The following is a 16,406-nucleotide window of genomic DNA, read 5'->3' as shown; positions in this document are numbered from 1 at the left end:
TTACATTTTCTAGGACTCCCTTGTATGAGGTACAATTAAATATGGAGTTTGCCCATTAATCTATCAAATTTGTAATTCAGGTTGAAGAATCTAGAAAAGTGAAGTCATTTTTCTTTTTCCCACAGATTTGTATAATAACTTTCTTCCCCTTGGTGAACCAATAAACTTAATTGGAGTTAACTTGCAGGGTCATGAGCAAGGGGTTATTTATAGGAACATGGGCAACGTATGTGCAGCTATAACACTGAAGAAAAATTCCCCCTACCCAAACATCTCTGCACTACCCATATATCTTCAGAGAGAGAAAGGGCCTGGTGAGTCGTTCTCTCTATATAAAAACTATTGGCTTAAAGGAGAGAATTCTTTCTGCTTTAGCCTTTTCATTCTTGTCAAGGTCTGTAATATACCTAGATGGTGTTATCTATTGAAAATGTAATCAGGACATCTCATGACCACCAGCTTTTATCTCTTTGTATAAGCAGGAGATTTAGATCTATGATGCCAATATCATACATAAGACGGTGTTCAGACCATGACAGTCCTTTGCAATCATTCAATTTATTGAATGAAGCAATCTGTGTCAAGTTCATATGGCTTAGATTTATTTACACCAATTGAACCATTGAGTGTCATTTCATGCCCCAGCCTTGTTCTAAGGATGGCACATAATTCAGGAATGCTGAATGAGAAGAGCCATCTCCTGGGACCAGTTCACAAGAATCAGAATAATATGTACCTACTTTGTCAATTTCCATTTAAGCAGAATTAGAGGTTACCTTAACAGATGCTGAAAGCACTAGTAACAAGCAAGCATTTTCCCTCTGTGACAATTATAATAAATTCAGAAAAGGTCCAGTTCTGACATGCAAAGGGCAGCCACTTTATATCATGGGCAATACGCTATTAGCAGTCATTTTCATGACTGTCCTCCAGCCCATGGTGGGGAGCCTTATGTTTTGTTTTATGGCATTGTCACAGCATTTTTCAGTTTGAGCTAGAGCTCATTTCATGTGGGAAGCACTGCAATTTTTCACATGAAGTGTAACAGCTTTCCGTGTATCTGTGCATTCAAAGACAAACATCGCAATGGAGTATTGTCTTCATAACCAACTACTAGATAATCAGCAATCTTAGTTTTATGGAGTAGGGTTGAATTTTTTGATCGAATTTTTGTGTATTTCATACAAAATATCTCAAACAATCTTAATCATTTTTATACCCCCATCCCCAGCAGCACCATCCCGTAGCCCCCCCCCCAGAACCCATATACTCTGTCATCTGTGTTAAGGCCCATTGTCTCAAGTCAGTGTCCCCAGCTGTTCCCCAGTGCAAGTCCATTCACTGAGGTCTAGTCAGCCTATCTAGAGTCCCGTGTTTAAGGAAGATCAGTTCTTCCTCACCCAGCAATAATCATTTGCCATTATTTCCTCAGCTAAGACTGAGGACTGCTGTCCATTTCCCCAGTTCTATACTGAATTTTTGTCTGCCTGAGTTTTCATGGGGCTTGTGTATGCTGACACCATTGCCATAGAATCATATGAGCAGGGTCCCAGGAGCTTGTAAGACTCTGTTTCCATATAGTTATGCACCTCCTCCCTAGCTCTGACAATCTTTCTGCCCCCTCTTCCATGATGGTCCCTGAGCTCTGAGTGGGTATGGTTTAATATAGGAGCCCTGTCCAAGGACCAACATTTTGCAGACTGTTAATCTCTACATTTTCGCCATTTGTGACTTTTTGTGTTCCTGTCCCGCTGTTGCATGAGGGACTTTCATTAATGGGAACTGAAAGATTCATTAGTGTCCTCTTTTTACCCTTGTTCTATGTTCCTTGTGCCTTAATTGTAGAAGTTGAACTGTAGGTGTGTCACTCGGGCCTGGGCAATTCATAGACAATGTTTGTGTGTGACCAGCTGTGGTACTTGGTAATAGTCTCCAACTGGTGCAAAATAAGCTTCTTTGATGAGTGACAACTGGGATGTTTGTTTATACATATAAGGATACATATTTTGCACATAGTAAGAAATTACATTAGTCTAGGGATGTGACAGTCTTGTGGTTTCTCTAAGATCTATGACCACTCCAGCCATGTGTATTTGGTAATGTTTACAGTACCACACTTGAGCTTCCTCCCATTGAGTGGGCTTTTAGTTCAATTAGGTAGCTGTTGCTTGCCCCCAAGATAAAGGTTCCACTACTGTACCAATGTCATATGCTGTGCTGGCCATTGATGTGGTTATTTGGTCTTGAAGCTGGTGTTGGACCATCAGTTGATGTTTTCCTTGGCATCTTCACAGTGCTTTCCAAAGCTATGAGAGCTAGCCTTCTGGGGAAGTGCTTTCAGGTCTGTTCCAGCTCTACTGCTCCAAATTCCATGTCCGAAGTATGTTCTCTCTTCAGCAGTAGGGTCTTACCTTCAAGTTCTGGGAGGCCATCAAGGGCTGTGGCAATACCTTGTGTAATTTTAGGAGTCTATTGGACCACCCTGGCTAACAACTCATGGAAGATTTCTCCTGTCTGGCACTGTTTCTTGTTATGTAGCCTTTAGCTGTATGTATGGACTCATGAAGAGATACTGCATTTTTAATTTGTCATTAGGTTGCTGGACTAATATGACTCCCTCTAGTTTTTGACAACTAGCTAGGCATTATTTATCTCTCTCCTCTCTCTCTCCCTGTCTAACCCATCCACCACGGTTTCCCCATTTAAAGTGTCCCCATTTTCCCCATTTTTCCCTTGATAATACCAGTCTTCTGTGGTTCCATCTCTCTTGAGCTCCTTCTTTCCCTTTATCCTCAAGTTTCCTTGTATAACCCTCCTTCCCCCCTCCCGTTTAAATAGTCCCATTTTATCCATTTCTCCCTTAGTAACACCTGTTTCCTACTGTTCTTCTCTCTTAGGTTCTTTCCCTTTACCTCCCTGGTTCCTTTTCATTACTCTGGCTCCTGCAGTTCCATCTGGGTACATAGTCACATATGAATCTTCATCCTCCTTTCAAAGTGCTTCCCCACAAGGGGCTTCCCAAATATACCCCCTATTCCCCATATCAGTCACATGTTCAGCCCAAACCTATTGTGTATTTGGGCAGGTTTTTTTTCACTATTCCTTTATTTAAACATTCCACCTTTAAATGTTTTCCAAATTATTCTTCGAAAAACAAACCAATGAAAACTTTCCAAATTCTCAGATATTCCAGTGCAATTGTATGTAAATAATAATTATAAATAACATTTTTAAACTATGAATCAAATGTTACAAATCAGTTATAACTTAGCAAAAGAGAAGCAATCTTCAATTTGCTTTTTCTAGAGAATAATGGGGAGAAAATAAGGGGGTAGGGATCCAGAAAGGAAACAGGAAGGGAGAAAGGAAAAGGGAGAAAGATTATTTCAGCTTTACTCACCAGAGAATGGGGAAGGTGATTTTAACAAAGAGGAGACACAGACTTCTGTGAGAACTTTAAGCTGGGATCAGCTGGCTTTAAGTACTTCAATGAAGAAATTTTCCATCACAAAACAGAACATCTATTTATTTACTAGACAGTATTAACATAATGTAGAAGGGGCTTGAGAGATGGCTCAGCAGTTAAGAGCCTTCTTTGCAGAGGACCCAAATTCACTTCCCAGCATCACATTTGGCAGTTCACAACCCCTGGAACTCCAGCTCTGGGGAATCTGATGTATCTGGTCTGCACCTACACTTGTGCGCACATATGCACACACGCGCGCGCACGCACACACACACACACACAAAAAAAATTAAAAATAAATGTATCTTTTTAATAAAGAGATGATGTAGAAGACCTTTGTCATTTTCAGAAGTCTTGCTCAGGCTTGGGGAGTGCCAGGGTCAGATCAGAATCCCAGAACTGTTAAAAATGTCATAATTTACTGAAGTTTCTCCAGTAGGCAGGACACATGCGAAGAGCCCTGAACTCTAGCACCCAGAAGGCAGTGTGCAAAGAGGCAGGAACTGTGAAGTCCCACTGGAGAAAGACTGAGTCAAGGAAACTCAGTTAACACAACAATGGGACAATCTGCAGATCTGACTCTGAGATGCCAGCAGCAGTTTCCTCACCAAGCACTTTCTGTGGAACCAGCTCCAGCACGCATTTTTCTGGTTGTATAGCACCCCCAGGTGACTTTAGAGCTTTCAAGGCATTTTATTGATTCTGTTATTTTCCCAATATAGTAGTCCTCCTTATCTGCAGAGGATGTATTCCACAACCTCCAGTAAATGTGTGAAGCCATCCATACCAAACTAGATTCATACCAGATATGTATCTATGATCAATTTTAATAAGTTAGGCACAGAAAGATATTAACAATAATAAAATAGGACAAATATCAAAAATGCTAAAAATGCCTTATAACTGTTACATGGCAAATATATATTCTGTACAAAAATAATTTATTGTACAGTGTTTACCCTTCTTGTTGACTATAGGTAATTGAAATCCCAGAATATAAAGTAGTAGTTAAGGAGAACTACTGTACTGCTCCATTCTACCTAGTTGTGTCATTGACAGAATCCATTAACCTAGAGTAAGAATTTCAAACATATGTATGGATACATATTCATATGTGTGTACATTACTTCTGATTTAAGCACAAAAGAAATTTGATTAAAGAATACAGTAGTCTTCCTTCATTTGGCTTAACTTTCTGCAATTTTGCCTAACTTTGGTAAACCAAGTCTGTAAATACTAAATAGAACATTCCAGAAATAACTAATTAATTCATTATAAATGGCACACTGCATTAGTTAATTTTCTTGTCACTGTAATCAAATGCCTGACAAAGAATAGCTTAAGACCCCACCTCTCACTTCCCAAAATAGTGCAGTCAGCTGGAGCCCATGTGTTTTACATGAGCCTGTGTTACATCCAAACCACGACATTTCAGCCCTGGTGCCTACTGGCTCATGGCCATAGCCTAATGCAAAATACATTCAATTCAACTTCAAAAGTTACTATAATCATAATAGTTTCAACACTGCTCAAAAGCCTAAACTCTCTTCCAAGACTCAAGGCAATCTCTTAACTCCTAGCCCCAGTTTAAAAATATTTTTAACGTTCAATACTTCCAGTATACAATAGCACAGAATAAATATCCCCATTCCAGAAGACAGGAGTTGAGGGGAATTGCAAGTAAAGATCAGAGCAAAGCAAGACTAAAACTCAGCAGGGCAGCTGCAGCTCCATGTTCAGCATCTGGGGATCATTAGACTATAATCTGGGCTCTAATGGAGTAGGGTAGCCCCACCCCTCCAGCTCTGTTGTCTCTGGCACATGTAACTTCTCACTTGGGCTCTCTCCACTCAATGCTTGCAGCCTTCTTCAACAGATACCACATGCCTCTGGCATCTCCAATATCCTGCAGTCTCTATTGCAACTTAAGGTTCCACCTTCATAGTTTCACACAGCCCACTCAGGGGCTAAAAGCGGGGAATCTGACCCTGCTACAAACTATCTGGCTTCAGAGACTTTCTGGAATCTTGGCACAAGCCTCCATGACCCCTTGATGCAAAAACACAGATGCTGCCCTTGTAAAGGACATCATCCTTGCCATATATTCTATCTAATACCTTGCCTAAGATGCTAATGTCCCAGCATGTAGTATCCCCAAGGTAGGATGAGACAGTAGGATTAGCTTTGTATGTTACCACCTTATACCCTATCTAGTTATTGCAATAAATTGCTAAACTCAAAGTCCCCTCTATTCTAAATTCAGAGACCTCTCCTCCACTAAAGTATATAAAAGTAAGGTATTTCCTTGAGTGTGGACAGTGTTAATAAGGATATTTCCCCTGAAATCTGACACAGCACATCTCTCTATTGAACTCAAAAGAATCTTTATCATTTAAAACACAATGTTGAAACCCCTGGTACTTGAAAGGTAAGATGACATTGATTTCCTTGTGGGAGTCTCTTTCTACCTAGCCACATAGCATCCCCTTACTCCTGACCAGGCTATTGCTCTATTACTTGGTTCATGCCCTACTGCTAGGGTCCTGGTGGCCCTGTGGGCTTTTTTCTTACTTCTGAGATTCTGGTGATTCCCCTCCTCTTTCCTGGGTTCTTACTCCACATATTCTGGCCCCCTCCTTTTTGGTCTCCTGGCCTTACTGTTTCTCTTTAGTTCCCTTGGTAAGTCTCTGGGTTCTCTGAGGTCCCTGTTCAAAGTGTATTATGTTAAAATTCCCAACAATGGGTCAGGGGGTCCCCACTGGGCTTGGATCTGAGTCTATTACCTTTATCCACTGATTTTAAGATGCTTGGATCTCATCTGTGATCTGTGTTGTAGTGGTAGCCACATTTCCAGAATGGTGAAGTGAGGCTCATGGAGACATTTGTCTGCTTGGTCTCCCTTTGTTCCACCTTGATTTACCAAATACTCCTTCCCCAATGGGAGCCAGTCAATCCCATCCCATACTCCTCAAGGATTTTCCCTTTGGCTGTCTGATTATGATCTTAAACTTACCTATCCAGAGGTTGAGATGAAATGAAAAAAATGATACTCTTTGATAATACTATTTAGCCACAGCACCAACTTGATAATAACCTATGGCCCAGGAACAGTACTTTTGATTTTTTTCATATAGCAATGTGAGAAATGGTCTGGACTCCCTTATATATGACCTTTTTTTCTACCAGCAGAACTGTCCCTCTTTCTCCAGGGTACTGTCTCCCTCCCAGCTCTTCCATGTTCTGCCAAAGCAGCAACAGAGATGCAAAATAGCCACAATTTCCCATCTTTTCTTGTTCTTTCATGAACTCCTGCTGGAGAGGAAAAGAAACATACCCATGCATTTAATGTGACTTTTGTGTATGTCTAATATTGTTTTACCATTCAATGATTGATTTTATACTTTGGGATATAGTGCTCCCCTTATAGTGGTTTTACAAATGCTAACTAAAATGGAGAGCACAAAGACTTCAAAGTTCTCTTGAGAGGTGAATACCACAGTTACTAGTGGAACATCTATTTGCACCCACCTTGCTTGCTAAGGTGCCTGCAAAAAAATTCTGTTGTTAAAGAATGTCTTAACTCCTAGTTATGCAATGTGGGGGCCTTTTAGATAGACCCACTGAAGGGATACTCCAGTTGCCTCACTCTGCATCCCTGTTCAGCATGGAAGAAGCCAGAGCCATCTGGTCTTGATTCCCTATCAACAATTTGGGTAACCTCTTCAGAGGATGATGTGATAAGAATAGGAGGTAGGAATTGGCTAAGTAGGTAGGGTAAAAAGAGCCCTAAGAAAAGTAGCCAGTTTCTTGGCTAAAAGTCAAAGTGTCCTTGGGCCTTTTAGCAACATACTCTGTTCCAAAGGCCAAAAATGTAAAAAGTATTTGGGAGCGCTTATCTATTCACTAAAAGATTTTAGGGTTACCTCTTCAGAAGATGAATGTTAGAGAAGCAAAATGTTCCATAAAAAATAATAAATAAAATAAAATAATCTTCACTCACCCAGGGCTCACTAGTGCAAAGTTCAGAATATCTTCTTAATTGCGCTAATCACAAGTACAGCCTCATCCACCCTCTCTGCCCTGTCTGCAACTTTAACTAGGTTCCTACTCCTTTTCTTGCCAGCAGGTACATGCTTTGTTTCTTCCTGCTCCACTTTCTCCTCTCACTGTAAGTCTGAGACATGTGATTAGTAGTAATCATTCCACAGCCTGAATGTGACACTGTCTTGAAATTCCTTTTGCCAGACAACTTAGTCCATTTCTGATGAATCCACTCTCAAATTTTGGGGGGACAGGTAGAATGCAGCATGGTTCTTCACACAACTATGGCATGAACAGCCTCTAGCCCAACTCCTGATAGTGAAGAGGAAAAGAAATGCACACCCTTCCATTTAATGTTACTTTCATACACATCTAATACTGTTTTTTTGGTTTTCATGTTCCTTAACTCCATAAAGCAACAGCAATCTGGTACAAGTCAGCTGTGCAACAAAGAGTCAGGAATTCTTTTGCACTATGGTGTAACCAAGAATGGGGAAAATTCCCATTCACAGGTTCTGATATTGTTTTAATAACTATTTTATAACTTAGAACACAGCAGTGATTTTCATAGCAGATGTATGCTAAGAGTTGTACTAAAAGAGGAAATGAAACTAAAGCTGAGGCAAAATGAAGACCACAAAGGCTATCCTGAAAAATAGTTACTGCAATTATCTGATAAGACATTGCCTGCAGCTGCTGTCTGCTAAGAGGCTTGCAAAAATCCTGTTTGTTAAACAGTGTTTAACCTCTGCCCTCAATATCTGCTTCTCTAGACATGCTTGTCTGCTTAACCACAGGAGGAACTTCCCCTTGGTGGTCCTGAGTCATGCAGACCATCTGTGGCTAATGGTCATATAAGCTGCAATTTGAGTCCACCAGTGCTGTAGCAGTTGAGAAATAATGGGGGAAACATAAAAACTGTAAGGAACTGTGGCTTGGGGCCCAGAACTTCAGAGCAGTAGCCCATCTGGATCTGCAGGCACAAATAAAACTGAGTCCTCCAACTCCGAGTGGTACTTGGTTCCTTACTAAACATAATTTTCTCCAATAATAGAGTCCTGTTCCTCCTCTGAAAACTTGTTAACAGTCTACACTATCTGCAAGTCTATCCACACTCTGGTCTTCGTTACTGCCCCCAGAATATCTCATTAAGCTCTGTTTACAGAATTGTGGGACTTCTCTGGCCCACTGCTCCAAATTCTTCCACATTCTTCCTGCAAACTAGCTCAAAGGCTATGGACCGCATGGTCAAGTTTCCCATAGCAACAGCTCCACTTCTTGGTAATAATTTTCTGCATTGGTTACTTTTTTTGTGACTGTTACCAAATATCTGACAAGACACATCTTAAGGGAAGAAGGGCTTGCAGTTTTAAGGGTACAGCTCACCATGGCAGGAAAGGAATGGTGGTGGGAGTGGCTCATGTCTGTGGCAGTGGAAATATGAGGCTGCATGCTAACATCTTGATGAACCAGGAAGCAAAGATGGAGCAGGAAACAGGACCAAACTATAAACCTCAAGGCCCACCTCCTAGAGATCTTCTCCCAGCTGGACCCCACCTCCCAAAGGCTTCATGTCCCTCATCCTTCCTAGAACATAATCACTTTCATCAAGTGTAAAATGCTGTCTACTCTATTCTCTCATTCGTTCCTTAGTAACCTTCTCAGCTATCAGATCAACTGTCGTGGTTATCACAGCGCTTGTATATAACCCTTATATTATGCGCTTAGCCCCAGAGCATGAGTATACTATGCTAGTTTAATTGTTCTATTGATACTTTATTATAAGTTATTATTGCCTAGTATGTAGAAACTATAAATTAAACTTTCTCACTGGTACTTATACATAGGAAACCACATAGTATAAACAGGGCTCAGTATCATCCATAGTTTCAGGCCTCCATTGAGGGTTCTTGGAAAATAACCTCTATGGATAAGGGGTGCACTGCCATGATCTTATTTAGATCATTCATTTAGAGATGAGCAAACAATACTCAAGAGAGTAGAGGGCTCATTATGAGCAGAGCAGGGACGACAGTGGCTTTCAGTGCAATGCCCTTTCTCACTTGCTACTTACCTTGATTCTTTTGAGTGCTATTTCTATTATAGATTGATTATATTTTTGCTTTTGTTTTAAGAAAAGATTATTCTGGATTATATTTGATTATTTGAGAACATCATAATTTCTTAGTACTGTAATAGACAGACCGTGATGAAGAATTTAGGGGGAGGCAGAATTAACTAAGAAAAACAACTCAAAAGACTAGTAAGAAAAGATATAACCTGTTTATGCTAAAACACTCCCCAAAGGAAATGTACTTAAAGTAACATCTTTTCGAATAGCACTGCCTAGTGGGATTTGCCTCTCAGGACTCAGGAATTTTAAGAGGCCAATTCACAGATTATTTATATATGGTTGCTAGACTATTTCTTTAGACATGGACTCTACAAAGAAAAGGATCTGTTTAAAAGATCTCACAGTTTTCAGTGAGAACTATATATTACAGAATTAGATAGAGTAGCACATAGTAAATTTTTTTCATTGTGCTCCAAGCTGCAACTTCTGGTTCTTTCATGGTTTCCAAGTGCTTGTAGTTGAGCTCTGCCCTAGATCAGTTTGAAGGTGATTTCTTCTTGAATTGTCTGTGTTGTTAATGGTCTCCTATGTGTGTACACATTTGCTACCCTGGCTTCATGCTGTCCTCATATATCAAATACATAATTTTTTCTTTGTAAAATAAACTTTCCTGATCTATATCCAACAATTGCTGAAACTCTGTAGGGATTCCTCAGTGTTTTTACTTATCTTTAGCACACTCTGTAAAATGCCCGGTACTAATACACTGCCTGTCTTAGAACAGCTTCACTAATGTAAACATTTTGTGTTCTAACTGAGCTATTTCTTAAATTTTATAAACTTCATTTTCAGGCATGATGCAGGAATAGGAAGTCTTTCAAAGTCATTCTTTGACAAGTTATCTACCTCTCTGGGATCCAAGTTGAAATCTGATTCACCACTAAAGGAAAATGGGGGTTCCATAAAGGTGTTCTTCATCCCACTACAGTGTGTATGTTTGTGTCTACACAGATACAGAGAGACATACACAGACACACAGACACACAGTCATACAGACACACACACATACACACCAGCATACATAACCAGCATACATAAGTGGGTTACAGATTCAAAGTAGGGACCCTAATGGATTACTGGATTGTCATTTCTCCTATCCACATGCTCCCTTTAAGTTCCAGCTGTCCTTTAAAAGAAAAGATTCCATTTTATCTTAAGAAATTCAATTTTAATGGTTCTCACTTCTCTTCTAACTTGAAGCTGAACTCATGGCTCATTTCTACCGCCTTTTTAAATTATTTCAAATTGTCAATAATATTGTAGAGGATATGTGGTATGGATTATCAAAGCTGTAAATAATCTCAAAAAAACTACCATACCTTTCATTTTATAATACATAATTGCTCCTGAACCAAATTACAGTATTTATGATATATAGCTTCAGCAAGTACACACATTTCTTTACATCCCTTGAGCCCAAACACTAAATGCAGAGAACTGGGTGTAAGCCAGAATCATGCTGACCCCTAAAAGAAAGCCACACTGTAAATTGAAACCACTAACAATAACCTCCTGAATGTTAATCCCCACAGGGACCAAATCTGAGGCAACATTTGTCCCAGTCTGTAATACAGCATGTCTGGTGTCTTCTACTTCAGTTTAAATGATTTTAGCTAACCTTGTTTTTGGTGTAGTACTGAAGGTAGATAGACAGATGATTGATAGATGGTGATAGATAGATGACAGATAGATGATAGATAGATATAGATAGATATAGATAGATGATAGATAGATAGATAGATAGATAGATAGATAGATAGATAGATACCTAAACTTCTTTTTATAACATATTTAAAGCTTTCAAAGTAGATAACCAAGGCCTAGAAATTCTATGAGTTTAGCAATGGCAATATTTACTCTCTTGAACAGCTCAATTTCTAAGAGACCAAATGTTTAGAGTCTGGATGGTATGGGGGACACAGGAAGGCAAAATCTTGTTCACAGCGGGACCCCAGAAAACATCAAAACAACTCTTCAGCTGTTTGCTCAGGTTTGTACCAACTTCTTGATGAATGAGGTTTTCCCAGGGCTTTTACATGGCACTGTTACTTCACTGGGGCTCACTGTGTGCTTTAAACAGATGAAAACAAAGAAAGTCAGCCATATAATTCAGGCTCTGACTGCTCTTCCACATGTCAGTAGTAAAAAGCACAGCTCTCCTTTGAGCAGCTCTGAGTGGCTGCCTGATTGAATCTGGTGAAGGCTGATAAATTTTGGAATGCTTTTTCAACACAAGAATAGACTCTAGATAGATAGGGCTGTAGCACTATGTAACTTACAGGAGAACCCTGGAAATCAGTGCATCTCAGCACTGCATGTGAAGAGGGGAAAAGCTAAAGGCCATCTCCATATCCTCCCACATAATCACCATGTGAGCTGGTCCACATGTTTTCAAGTGCTAACCACAGTCATAGTACAAAAGTAACAGATTATCATTTTAAAAAATACTCTGAAGACTAAGCTCTTTTAAAAGATAAATTGAGGCAAGAATCGCATTCTATTGCTAAAGGAAAGAAAGGTTCTACTTCACTATTTAAATTGTGTGAGTGTGTATGTATGTATGTGTACATGTGAATCTAAGTGCTTATGCGCACATGCATGTGGAGGTCATAGTCAATGTGAGGTGTCTTAGTCACGCTCCATCTTTTTTAAATTTATTTTTATTTTATGTGTATGAGTGTTTGCCTACATGTATGTAAGTGTACTTGTGCATGCAATGCCCATGGAGGCTAGAAGGAGGAATTGGTTCCCCCAAAACTGGAGTTAAAGAAAGCTGTTAGCTGCTGTTTGGGTGCTAGGAATCAAACTCAGTTACAAGACAAGAGAAGCCAGTCTTTTTTGTTAAGCCATCTCTCCAGCCCATCTACCTTATTTTGGGGAAAAGGGTCTCTCACTGAATCTGGAGCTCATCAACTGCCTAGACTGGCTGGCCAGTGAATTCCAGGCATCCACCTTTCTCAAACCCCCAATGCTGGGGTTACAGATACATGCAACAGTGCCTGACCATTTGCACAGGTGCCGAGGATCCAAACTCAGATCTTCATGTTTGTGCAGTAAGCATTTTACCATCTATACTATCTCCTAAGCTTCTCCACTTATATTAATGTTGCAACTTTTGCCAGGACAAGCTGACAAAGGACAGTTTATGACCCATGCCTTTGGAGCCCAAATAAAAAATTCAGTCATAGGAGAGGGAGTGACAAAGGAAGTGGACAGAAAACAGGATTCAACCTTAGGGTACAGTTTGGTGAGGGGCTGTGCGGAAAAAGAGCCTGGTTGAAACCTCATCTCCATGAGTCTCCTTAGTTTCAAATGCATCACCCCCTGGTGCTTCAGTCACTTCCCTTGAGGGTAATTTTTGCTAACTTTTGGGAAGAGTTAGTGTAAATGGCTTTTAAGTAACATGTCTGTAAGTAGACACTCTCCCTAGGACTCCAGGCACAGTCTATTCCATACAGGGAAATAACAACAGCTCACAATAAAATTATGCATAATCAATAGTCTGTCCACTGATCCAAATACTCTAGGGGCCCATTACTACAGCTCACTGAACATATATTCCAGGCATACGAATGGTGGCGGCTGTGGATTCATGCACAGCTGTTTCACTCCTGTTAGTCTGTTAGTGCCTGGTTATTTTCAAGTGTTTCAAGAGCAGATATTTTAAGAGCATGCTGAGTACTTGTCATTCTTCAACTGACACTTTTTTATTTAGTAAACATCACACTGCTAGTCAACTGTCCTTTTAGATGCTGAGGAGGAGGTAGGAGCAGAGACACTGGTTTTCTTGGGCACCCTTCAGCACAGACATTCCCTCCCTCCCAGCATCATCAGGCACCCTTCTTCCATCCCTTTCTCTGAAAGTGACTTTCCCTTCATTCTCGCTCTGATCTTTTTTTCCCATCAGATCGTTTGAACTTGGTTTTTCCACATGGAGACGTTTTAAGCTAGACTGAGCTGAATGCACTAGGGGCCTATACAGAATGTCGTTCTCTCTGTTGGGTTTGTACCTGCTCCGAATTATTGAATTTAGATAACAGCTTATTTCCTGAAAGTCAACATGCACTTCTGTTTGAACCTGCTGCAAAGCCAATCCCATATTGGTGCTACAGAAATCTGTTACCATGGTGAATAATATTCTGCCACACATTCATCAAAAGTGGCTGCCAATCCTGTCGCTTTCACATCAACAAAACAGAACATTTTTCCTACCTAAAGCACATGATCCAGTGATCTTTTAAGCATGAAATACAGATGGACCTTAATAGGGTATTCAGCAATTCTCCAGTGTACCTTATAGGTAAATAAAAGCATTTTTGTGGTCCTAACTCTCTGAGGTTTATAACTGCTTTTGTCAGAATCGACGCAGCCATACCAGTGGATTCAGGGTTATTCTAAATTTAGAATATTTTGAGGTGTAAATGAAATGAGAGATTGGTTTTCCTTTTCATTTCCTCTCTGCCCAAATAAACATAGCCTTCTTCTGCAGTACTAACATTCAATACGATTTCCTTCTTCCTACAACTTCATCAGCAGTTCAGAGCTTTCGAGATTGTTTTCCAAATGGCCATTACATGTCCATCTCAGCTCACAGTCAATCATCCAATTGGCAATTATACAGTATCAGTCATCTATGTGCTTTACTATCTACTTGGGACACTGGCATAAAATGACTCCTGTTCAGTAGAATATAAATACACAAGCAGATTGTCCAACTAAAGGAAGCTTGGTCAGAAGACAGCACAAAGGAAACTAGGAAAATATCCTTTTTTTCTGTACTTAAAATTAACTCACTTTGAATTTGAATATCCATAGAAGGAATCATTTTGAACCTTCCACTCATTTCATTCTCCTGTTCAACTCGGAAAAGACAGTGGTCTTTCTTGAGTCAAAGCAAATGTTAGGCATGAACCTAACTTAATGAGATGTTAAATGGAACTGTCCCTACAGTTCTGAGATTCCAGATGAACTACAGAGACAATGGACAATGAGTGGCATGAAACCATCAGTTCAAAGAGGGAGGTTAGAGAATTCTGATAAGCCTTATGAATGATGACAGAAGAGTCCATCAGTGTGCAGCTCCCACCTCCAGACCACATAAGAGAAGGCCACAGATATATTAGGGAGTTATTTAAATGGTAAATGTTCAGGTAGAAAAAGTGGGGTCCAGTGCTCCCCGGCTCTGTCCCTCACAAGTAACACCATCTCCATCAAGAAAGAACCCATCAGAGATCCTAGGAGTTTCTGTAGGCAAGGAAAAGGCTCCTTCCTAGCAGACAGTTTCTTGTTGCATTTATAAGCAGTCAGCCCTACACAATTACTTTTGTAGAATGCAAGAAAATTCTTGCAGGAAATTAACATAAATTTCTAAACTGGAGGAAATTTACTCAGCAAAGACATGTGTCAGCTTCCTGCCTTTAGAAGCATAAAATAAGAGGCTGTTCAAGATAAATGACAATGGAATAAAAATTAGAGGGCAGAGAGGGAGGATAGCATCAACTCAAACACCAGTGATGACATGTTTGATGTCTCTGGTGGTTAAGGGACAGTATGGTCAGAAAGAAGATATATAATGCCTTAAAAAGCTCAACCTAAAAAATCTCACTGCTGAGAAAGTGTTTACAAGTGGGAAGATCCTGTATAGACTGGTTGGGAGGTAAGGGGGACATAACCATCTGCAAGTCAGGAAAAGAACCGAATTGGCTGGCACCTTGATCATGGACTTGCAACCTCCAAAACTGAGAGAAAGCAAGTTTCTGTTTTTTAAGCTATCCAGTTGGTAGTATTTTGTTAGGGGAACTAAATCCATAAAGACACTGCCTTGTAGCAGGGACTTGTACATTGACACAAAATTAGGGAAGAAGAGGGCAGGAGGAGACACTGTTTGAACACAGGTACAAATAGGAGCCATCACTGGCCAGATGACAGCAGCAGCCAGTCTTTGTCATCTTCTAGATCCTTCCCTCCCATACCACTGACCATGGAGGAGTCAGGATGGAACACAGAGAGAAGACTGGAGGGAGACCTCAAAATGCAGAGAGAAGACACACCCTCTCCCCATTCTCAGTCCTGAAGCAAAAGCTACAGCCTGAGCAGCAAAGATAGTTCAAATCTTTGGACTAGGTAGAAACTTGAAGCTTACAAGTGAAATAAAAGGACGTGTGTGTGTGCGTGTGTGTGTGTGTGTGTGTGTGTGTGTGTGTGTACACACAGGCACACACTTGCCTCCACAGTGCTCATTGGGAGGTTAGAGGACAACCGTAGTGTCACTCCTCCCCTTCTGCTCTGTTTTATACAGGCAAAAGGACGTGTGTGTGTGCGTGTGTGTGTGTGTGTGTGTGTGTGTGTGTACACACAGGCACACACTTGCCTCCACAGTGCTCATTGGGAGGTTAGAGGACAACCTTGGTGTCAGTCCTCACCTTCTGCCCTGTTTGATACAGGATCTCTTGCAGCTCATGCCGGGCTAGCTGGTCCACAGGCTTCTGAGAATTCTTCTGTGTCCACTTCCTATCTTACTACAGGAACACTGAGATGACAAACATGCACCCCTGTTCCCAGATATTCCGTGGCTTCTGGGATTCACACTTCTACAGCAAGCACTTTACCCACAGAACAGCCCCTAAACGGACTTTTTAAAACTAGAGTATATTTTTTCATTTTATTTTACTATTTTTATGTGTATGAGTGTATTGCCTACATGTATATAAGTGCAGCTGTGTTGTGCAATGTCCGTGGAGGTCAGAAGAGGGAATCAGATCCCCT

At 40.5% G+C, this 16,406-nt stretch overlaps 1 non-coding gene across 1 annotated transcript; it reads right to left on the bottom strand.

Moving 5' to 3' along the window:
- Positions 1 to 7,900: 7,900 nt before the first annotated feature.
- On the bottom strand, positions 7,901 to 8,035 carry LOC115071747. Its single transcript, XR_003850825.1, has one exon. It is a non-coding gene; the product is annotated as a small nucleolar RNA SNORA46 (small nucleolar RNA).
- Positions 8,036 to 16,406: the final 8,371 nt, after the last annotated feature.

This window comes from Nannospalax galili, unplaced genomic scaffold, assembly GCF_000622305.1.
Source record: "Nannospalax galili isolate Female #2095 unplaced genomic scaffold, S.galili_v1.0 scaffold490, whole genome shotgun sequence".
In the NCBI taxonomy this organism is placed as follows: domain Eukaryota; kingdom Metazoa; phylum Chordata; class Mammalia; order Rodentia; family Spalacidae; genus Nannospalax; species Nannospalax galili.
This window is presented reverse-complemented; position numbering and strand designations above follow the sequence as displayed.